Below are 10382 nucleotides of genomic sequence, written 5' to 3'. Positions count from 1 at the left end.
GCGTCAAAATAAAGGCTAGTATGCTTCGCATCCTGGGTTTAACCTTAGCTAAGCCACAGCCATTTTTTTCATTAAGGTTGTCAATTTTTTATTAAAAATTTGCACAAATATCAAATATTCAGAAAACTGAATCATCACGTTTAAAACTCTGTAACTCTACAATGGAAAATAATATCACAGTTCTGTAAATCGCATCTAATAGTACATCTACAACGGACAAAATTGATGTGTTACAATGAATCTCAAATAATTTAGCCTTATCGAAATACGGCTTTTGCATAACGCTTGTGCACCACGTGACTAATTCCCGTAAGATACAAATTGACATACCGAATTTGTCCGCCTTGACTCTTATAATAGATGCCGTTTGAAGAACGGCGATATCTGTTTTTGATGAAGAGCTTTTATTTTGTAAACGTCGTACTTGTATTTTTTTGGCACTTTCAAATTTTTCAAAACGTTTTAAACAAAATTAAGGCTCTAAATCGAACTTCCGCTTCCAACAGATAGTAGAAGTTAACTTTATCAAATTCAACGAATTCCATTAAAAGTGATCCAGGGATTATCTCAGCAAAGCGTTTCCGCGTTTCACATTCACTTGAATAAGCCGCGTCGGAGTTGGGCCCGAGCTAAAGCTTCCTCTTAAACAATTTGTCGAGAGATCAAATACATGAATAATAACTGCATTGTCATTGCCAAAGATGCTGCAAACGAATTCTTGAGCGCTACGCAATGTCAAAACAAGTAATATATGTATTTTTTAATTAAAAGCTATACTTGTATGCGCCAGAAATTGTGCTTAAAATAACTGATATTAATGCTTCCATGTTTATCTCTATTTAATAATTAAAGAAAATATCACACGACCCTTCGAACTATATCAGTTCGAAACCAGCATAGCAGTGCATGCCACTGATTTGAAAAATTTAAAGGTCATCAAATGAACAAGTTGAGCACAAATATGTTGATGAACCTTTGTGATTCAAGAACCTTGTTTACATTTTTGTACATATGCTACAGCCAGTGAAATATCTCAATGACGCTGTCATTTATTCCAATGTATTATGCAGGAGCAGCTGTCACCGATCGTGTATAGACGAGAAAACCATGGCCAGGCGGCGCTACTGCGCCTCCTGACAGCGCCCCAGTGTGGAAACGTCAAGCAGCGCGGTCGCGTCGTGGCGTAGTCTCCGCTTTGTTTACGTTGTGCCGTCCGCGCTTTTCTTCGCTGCCCATTCTCACGGCGCTCCGTTTTCGACGGCGGCAGATCGCCTGCTTGCGCAACAGCGATGCAATGATTGCCGTGCGGTTACAAGAAGGTTGTCGACGCTGACAGCTTTTTTTCGTGGCGGCAACCTCACGATAGGGGAGCGTCTGCTTCCGAACGTGTACGGCATTGAACAAATTGTAAACGGTGATGTGAGAGTGAAGGCCAAGTGCGTGTCACAGGTGTCCGACAAGATAGTAGACGACGTCGAGTTGGAGGTACGCACCATGTTCAGAAATTTAGCCACATTTATTTCAATTACAACATAAGTCACACTGGCAGTAGGAACTTCTGTTGTCATACTACTCGATGACTGCAGATCCATTGGGCTGCTTCTTGACGGTTCCGTCACTTCACAAAAGCATGTTCTGGAGTCGGTTTCACACGTGTCTTGCTGCTGCTCATGAGCTATGTCGCTGCAGTACGAAAGCACATGTCCCGATGGTGCTCACTGCTGAGAAGATTGTTGTGATTGCCATTGGACTGTTTGGCGCCGCTTCCATCTGCATCGCATATAAATGAAACAGTATGTGTGCCTATTTGTTGTGGGGATTAAATTACTTCTAATAATATGTTTGCAAAGGTAACGTTCCTGTGATTGTGTGCATATATTATTCCACAAGAGTGGTACCACTACAAGTTATGATACTTGCACACTTAGATACTTAGAAAGCATGGGCAAACAACAAACATAACGCGCACGTCTCGAGCGGCTGCCTTCCGATCTGCCGCTTCCCGACGCACGCGATGACCGCGGCTTGCATTAAATACGGTCTGCTACCACACAAACTAGTAATTTATGTTGCAGCGTTTGGAAAAGGGAAATAATTCTCTTGAGCTCGTCCATGCCGATCGCGAGGGAAGCCACAGTGCAATCAAATAAATTCGGGGGTTCTAAGTGCCAAAGCCATGCCAAAACCATGCCAAAACCACGAAATCATTATGAGGCCCGCTGTAATGGGGAGTCTCAAGAATAATTTTAACATCTGGGGGTTCTTTAACGTGCACGAAAATCAAAGCACACGGTAACAAGGGTGTTCTTGCATTTCGGCCCTATCGAAATGCGGCCGCCGTGGCTGGGAATCGAGCACGCGTCGTAGAGCTTAGCGGCGCAACACGCATGCATTTACCACTAACAAACGGCGGATGCCACCACAATTCAACAACGCGACACGACTAAACAAACGGCCGTGCACTAAAAACACGCATATGACTATTCCGCTTCCAAGATATTACACGCGAATGCGAAAGTATGAGACTTACTTGACTCGGCCGCGCACTGCAGTTATCCATGCTTGTCGTCTGTCCTTCTCGCACCACTTCCCAGGAAATCTGTAGAACTTCACGGGCGGCGTAGGACCTTTCGTGTTTTCGAGGCTGCTGCGGCAATCGACAACACATCAGTATTGCGTGCCACCTTTCCTGGCTGATGAGGTCGCACTCGGCGTCGCAAAAACCACGCGCACGAGCGCTCCCGCCCTACAGGACACGGGCGCGCGCTAGCGCAGCGACGACCCTCGAAACTTCCATCGGTCCGCTAGGGGAGCATTCGGCGCTGGTGCAGCGCGGGCAAACTTTATGTTGCCTCGTCTATAGTGAGTAATTGCACCGAAATTATTGTCCCAACAGAGAACACCTATATAAAGCCGTTCTGCAAAATATACGAAGGTGAGTCAAATGAAAGTGAGCCAATGCAAATATCTGACAAACGGGGTAATTAATATAAAAGTAGTCTCCATGAGCATTTATACATTTATCCCATTGACTAACGACCTGGGTGATTCCCGTCTCATAAACTCCTTAGGTTGCTGCTTCAACAAATCTGCAACTGACTTTTTCACGTCATCGTCCGGCACGACTCTGTTTCCCTTAAGCTGTTTTTTCATTCGCCCCAAAATGTGGAAGTCGCAAGACGACAGGTCTTAGCTGTATGGCGGATATTGCAGCATTTGCCACTTGGAATTTGCCAGTTTTGTATTAACCACATCAGCGACGTGGGGACGGGCATTGTGGAAAAATTAAAAAATAAATTATGGGATTTTACGTGTCAAAACCACTTTCTGATTATGAGGCATACCGTAGTGGAGGACTCTGGAAATTTCGACCACCTGGGGTCCTCTAACGTGCACCTAAATCTAAGTGCATGGGTGTTTTCGCATTTCGCCCCCATCGAAACGCGGCCGCCGTGGCCGGGATTTGATTCCGCGACCTCGTGTTCAGCAGTCCAACACCATAGCCAGGTCGTGGAACAAGATGACCCCATTCGTCAATTTTCCACGTCGTTTGTTCTTGATTGCGACACGCAGCCGATCCGGCATTTCCCGATGTCGGAAACGATTTGTGAAAACATTATATCACTAATGGCCTCTGACGATCGACAAAAAACATAGTAAACAACACCTTACCGGCGGCAATGATGGCCTTTGCTTGGGGGCGGTGAATTCGAATGTTTCCACTGTAAGCTTTGCCGTCGTGTTTCAGGCTTGTAGTAATGGCACCATGGTTCGTTCCCGATCACAATTGCAGACAAGAAGTCGTCACCCTCATTGTGATACCGGATCAGGTGAGTCAAGGCAGGGCAGAACCTTCTAATGGCGGTGCTTCAAAATCTTGGGCATCCATTGCGCACACAAGAGCCGATGACCGAGATGTTCATGAATTATGGTGTGAACCGAACCGCAACTGATGTTCATACGCTCTGCCAGTTCATCGATGTTTATTCTCCGTTCTTGTCTCATCAGCTCACCAACTTTTGCACTTGTGTTCGGAGTGATTGCACGATGGCTTAGGCCCGGTCATGGATCGTTTTTGCAACTTTCAGGTCCTTTTTCAACCGTTTGCTCCAATGCATCGCAGTGGCCAATGAAATGCAATATTCAACGTACACGGCAGCCATACGTCAAATACGTTCCTCTTGGGAAACACCGTCAGCTGTCAAAACATTCACAGAACCCCGCTGCTCCACTTCTGAAGTGCCCATTACGTCATGCAACCATGTTCAATCCAGTGAAGGAGAGCATTAAAGAACATTTACCCTCACATTTGCGTGTCACTTTTGTAAATGAAAGGTGCCTGTGTGCTACGCGCATGCCTCGCAGATAATGAACCGAACCATTATTGCGCTTGGTGGGTAGGCTCACTTTCGTTTAACTCGCCCTCCTTTATTAGAAATGCGTAGATACCATGGAATATAGAAATGCTTGATAAAGGGCAAAAAAGTGTCACTGGAAAGAAAGTGCACTGCACGTATACACAAAACCTCTTAACAAGATATTTCAATGCACGTATAAGTCTCCAATAAATCTACGTATCTAAGAAAAGTGTCACTGTACATAATGCGTCAAAGAAGGCAAATAAACATGTGGCGCAATCACAGATTCACAGAATCCTAGATCCCGCCCCCATTCCATCCACTGCATCCGATGTATCGCGTGCGACGGAAGGCGGCGTGCATGCTCCCCGCTTTTCTCCTTTGCGCACGCAAGACTGAGCCTCCATCGTCGGCTCAACCATTCCACCGCCCCCCTAGTCTTTCACTTGCACATACAGCATGTGGCGCGCGGTCACGACATTATTGCCCTGAGACTTCATACGAAACATGAGGGCGACGGCGACAGCAGGAATGCGCCTGGAGTCTTCATATAATCGCTATGACACTAATATAATAATAGTATCCGGCAACCGAAGCGTGCTGGGCGATTAATTTTCGCTACAGAAGTAACAAACTGTCGCCATGCGACAAATCGCTGCGCCGCAACAATGTACCTTTTTTTCCTTTTTTGCGGCAGGGGCACCGAAATGAAAAAAAAAACGCAAAGGAGAGTCTGTTGGCCACAATTTAATGCCTACTTTGGGCACCTAATGTGGCTACCGAATGAATACCGAAGAAAACGTCAGACGCTTGATCCACCGAGAACCATACGCATAGTGCTTGGTATTTTACGCCGGCGAGACTATCCTCTCCGGACTATCCGGAGAGGTCATGCTCAAGCGAACACGGTGTAATCCGTCAAGTCTTCACAGTGATGGCGGTGAGCGACCATTGTTTCTTTATCTCGTCTGCTAGCCAGAAGGCGTCCAAAACTCTTCCAGGCGAAAATTCACTCCGCCAGAGAAAACCACACGCGCACCGAAGTACACCGCGTGGTGGTTTCGGGCCAATACAAGAAAAACACATGCGCTCTGGCTGGCTCTGCCAGCCTGCGGGTAGGGTTACGAAGATGAAAAATTTAAGAGGCTCAATGTGTCCTCACGAATAAAAGTCAAAGTAGAAAAAATAAATAAGATCGTAGTTACCCCGGCTGGCTTTAGTATCTTGACATGGATGCTTTGGCGTAGGTGAAAAAAATGTTGATATTTTTTTATCCGACATGACGGCACAAATGAACCACCACAACGCTTCGTCTCATCGTATCTCGCTGCGTGTTTTGTCAACTTGTCTGAAAGTGTGTTGATTTGGCTTGTCTCGTTGTTTGTACCGATCTAGGACTTTAGAAAAGTCAATGCACCTTTGTCGTCAAATGTTTATAACAACATTAAGCCCACAATGTTCCGGAATTTAAAATCTAAAGCACGACTTTCGAAATATTAATGCACCTTTCGCATCAAAAGTTCACTAGAACTTTATACCCATAAAGTGTCAAAATTGAAATCCAAGCGCTCCCGATTACGCGGCCACAGCGAAATGCCGCGATGAGCCCGGCCGCCTCGCTTTTGGAACTTTGTGCTCGGATGGACCTCCTTGCGTTACGATATGTGACTCCCGGTGCATGGACGTTGCCGCGAAATCCAGCCCGATTTCGCAATGTTCGTGCTAAAATGTTTTTCGAGCGTGAAAAGGACATTCTGTAAAACATTGAGCATCATTTCCGGCGCCGGGGGTTGTTTTGCCGGCGGCGCGTGGACAGCACGAAATAATTTCGGAGGAGGGGGGGGGGGGCTGAAGCCCCATAAGCACCCCCCCCCCTGGCTACGCCCCTGCCTTTGACTTAGGAAGCTCTTAGTGGCACTGGCGCATGGACACCGGTGTTCTTTATGTTAAGCGAGCTAACGTCTTTTACGTGGCCCGATATGCGGGCGAGGAGCGAGGGAGGGCCAGGAGGAACCGTAGGGCGCGCTACCTGGCGGAGCGTATCCCCCTAGCGGGTGGCGGACAAAGCTCATCTCACCCGCCCACTCCGGTTCTGACGTCACAGTACGGAACGAGCGCGCGTGCACAGGTGTTGCGAGCAATTGAGCGAGCGAGCAGGTGAGCGCCGGTTGAGGAGAAACGGCAGAGTGTCACATCCGCTCTTCTAGGCAGTTCTTTAGTCTATGCTAGGCAACAATTTTCCATTTTTTAGCCGGTTAATTACCTTGCCACCTTCTTCCGTCTGACTTCATTAGTGACATCATTGCTTCAGCTTTCTACTTCCGCATTTTAAGGAATATTGGCAAAGTCTTGCTCACGTGGCGGGTATCTAATGCCTACGATTCTGTTCTGTGGTGTGCGGTAATCAGCGATTTCTGATTAACTGTGAATATTATAGACACTTCAGTAACTGTACTTGTAGCTAAACGTATGCCCTGATATCATATGTCGACTGAAACTCATGAATTTTTGTACTGTACTGGTTTATTTCTATGTTTTGCGATTTATTTTGAATTTCGTCCCCGGTCGTCTCGGCAGGTGAACCGGAAGAACTGCGCAAGAAACAATAGTGTCAGTGGATGCTCGTAGCGCTAATAAGAAAAACCTGTGGGATTCAGGCCCCACAGGCCTTCTAACCCAGTACCTCTCACATATGAGGCACACCCGCTACCATTAGGGAAGCAAGAAAATAAATTTCAAATACCATTTGCGTCCGATGTTTCGGCATGTCTGCAAAGTACCGTGTGAAACTAAGGAATTACGCAATCATTGGTGTAAAACGCTAACACGGGCAGAAACCTGAGAAATTCGCCACTCGTAGATTTTTCTTTACATAAAGAATCACAGATAGCCTTGTGCAAGGCCATGCATGAATACCAGCTGCTAAGGTTAATTATGAAACACTTCTAAAGCTAAAGTTTACTGGCCGCGAACTTGCAATTTCGCCGTGGTGGTGCTCCGAGCCAGAGGTGCTTCGCCGTTGCGCAGGGCCGCGCCTTTCCGCTGCCGTCGTTTGGTATTTATTTTTATTTTATTTATACATACTGCAGCCCCTTTATGGGACTATTGCAGGAGTGGGTTAGACAAAAATAGGTCATACAAAAAACAAGAAAACAATAACATATTAAAAATTCACAAGAATAAGGCAGATGACACAAATGAAACTCAAAATAACAGCAACACTAAAAGTCAGTACAAAAACGAGAATGAGTCAATACACTGTACCAACAAGAAAATACATAAAATCAGGTGTGCTTAACTTTTAACAGGAAATCGTTTAATGGCAGTGATCTAATTATTCCGGGAATTAAGTTCCAGAATTCAATACTACGTGGGAAAATGGTGTACTTAAATTTATTAGATCGAGCAAAGTAAGGCTTAATATTAAGGTTATGGTGACTCCTATTTGACCGAGGAATGTCTGAAGGAATATATATGGGATGTGAGACACGATAAGAAAAATTGACGATGCCATGCAGAAACTTCAATGACTCAATGTGACGGCGTATGGCTAAATGGGTTAGGTTCAAAGAAGATAAGGCACGAGAGGGTGAAAAATAGTGATCATAGCGATGATACATGAACCGAATAGATTTTCGTTGTATGCTCTCAATGAAGTTAATGTCGCACTGCTTATGAGGGTTCCAGACAGGAGAAGCATAATCTAGGATTGGACGAATTAAAGTTTTATACATTAGTAACTTAGTTTCCTTTGGAGAATTGTTAAAATTGCGCCTCAAATACCCAAGCTTCCGGAGTGCTTTAGTGCGAATGAAATTAATGTGTTTTGAGCAGGACATGTTAATGGTAAATATGACGCCAAGATTCTCGTATTCTGAGACCATGTGCAAGGATAATTCGTTGAAAGTGTAATTGGCCAATGAAGGAGAGGTGCTATTATAAAATGACATTATCACAGTTTTAGTAAAATTTATTTGCATTTGCCAAGTGTTGCACCAGGTACAGAAGCTGACAAATGAGGAATTTAGTGCAAGATGATCTTCTGGTGTGTTAATCAGGCGATACAAAACACAGTCATCCGCATATAGGCGTATGTGTGAAGTGACGTTTCGAGGTAAGTCATTAATGTATAGTAGAAATAGTAAAGGACTAAGAACCCACCCTCGGGGTACACCAGATGACACATCAACAGAAGAAGAATCAGTTGAATTATAACATACGAATTGTGACCGATGAGAAAGGAAACTGGCAATCCAACTAACCAAGTGAGAATTTTTCAGGATAATGTTAAGTTTCATTAAGAGATTAGAATGCCGTACAGTATCGAAAGCCTTGTAAAAATCTATAAATATAGTGTCGACCTGGGTGCCCATATCAAGGGCGCAGAGGATGTCGTGTGAGAATTCTAGTAGTTGTGTTAAGGTGCTGAAACCTTTCCTAAAACCATGCTGAAAGTTAGAAAGCATGTTATTAGATTCCAGAAATTCCTCTATATGTTTGTGAATTATGTGCTCCAGCATCTGAAATAGGTCTATAATTAGATAAGAGCTGCTTATTACCAGATTTGAATACTGGATGGACTTTGGCCACCTTCCATGAGGATGGAACAATGCCGGTATTGGGGGACTTTTGAGAGATGATGGTTAGGTAGCGAGCAGACCACAATGAATAACGAAAGAGAAATGAATTTGGTATACCATCAGGACCGGTTTATTTTTTAGTGTCTAACTGTAGTGTTAGGTTTAGTACACCATGCTCATTAATCATGATATCTGTAATCGGAGCTGTCACATTAGGAGAGTCAAAGGATGGAACTTCGTGGGTATCTGATGAAAACACAGATTTAAAGTAGGCATTAAAAGCATCAGCTATTTTTAACGGATCATTGGTTGCTTCATCATTGACGATTATAGATGCCGATGTAGACTCTGTTGGCAAGACAGAGCGCCAAAATTTGCGAGGATTAGTTTTTAGAAGATTTCCTAACTGGACATTGAAGAAATGATCTTTTGACAATTTTGTTTTTACTCGCAGCTCTTCCTTTGCGCTACGAAACCTGATGGCAATATCAGGGTCTGATAAACGCTTCACACGCCTGAGGCGTCCAACGCGGCGTGATACGTGAAGGATATCACGTGTCATCCAGGCTACTTTGAGGTTCTTTTTCTTTGTTTTAGTTGAACAAAACGCTGCATGAAGTCACTGACAATAGTTTCAAAGTTACTGACTAGTTCGTTGATGTCAGCTATGTGACTAATCGTGTGAAATGCATCGAAAGAAGAACCAAGAAAATCGGTGATAGCAATATCGTCAGCTCGAGCGAAATCATCAAACGTGGTGGAAGTCGACAGCCACGCGAAAACAGGACAGTTAATAGTAACTACCACAGCCTTGTGGTCCGAAATTCCATCAACAATATCACATTCAAAACCACACTGATAAATATTTGAACCGAGAAAGACAAAGTCAAGCAGCGAGTCACCTCTTGTTGCTTCGTTAACAATTTGCTTTAAATCGAAGAACAAGGAAATGTTCAGCATTTCTTGACAGATGGATGTATCCCGACCAGAAAACGTATATGATGGCCAATGGACACCTGGTGCGTTGAAATTGGCCATCAAAATAAGATTAGACTGTTTGAATGTTTGTATGTTCAAATAATCATTAAGGATGCGCAGTACATCGACAGATGAACCTGGCGGTCGATAAAGAATGCCGATTACAATGGACTGTTCATTAAGAAAAATTTTGCACCGGACAGACTCAATTTCTGCTGGCGCCTTCATAACGGCGAACTTAATGTCAGATCGAACGATAAGAGTGACCCCTCCGCCTTTGCTATCCTGTCGATCCGCTCGTACCGCCACATAGCCTGGGGGAGTGAATTCAGAATCATGGACGCCATTGTGAAGCCACGTCTCCGTAATGCCCACAATATGTGGGGAGTGCGAACACACAAGAGAAAAGAAGTCAGGGCATTTGTTTGTAATGCTTCTAGCATTAATATTCATAATCGACAGCTTT

Source organism: Dermacentor albipictus, chromosome 7, assembly GCF_038994185.2.
Source record: "Dermacentor albipictus isolate Rhodes 1998 colony chromosome 7, USDA_Dalb.pri_finalv2, whole genome shotgun sequence".
In the NCBI taxonomy this organism is placed as follows: domain Eukaryota; kingdom Metazoa; phylum Arthropoda; class Arachnida; order Ixodida; family Ixodidae; genus Dermacentor; species Dermacentor albipictus.
Note: the sequence above shows the minus strand (reverse complement) of the source record.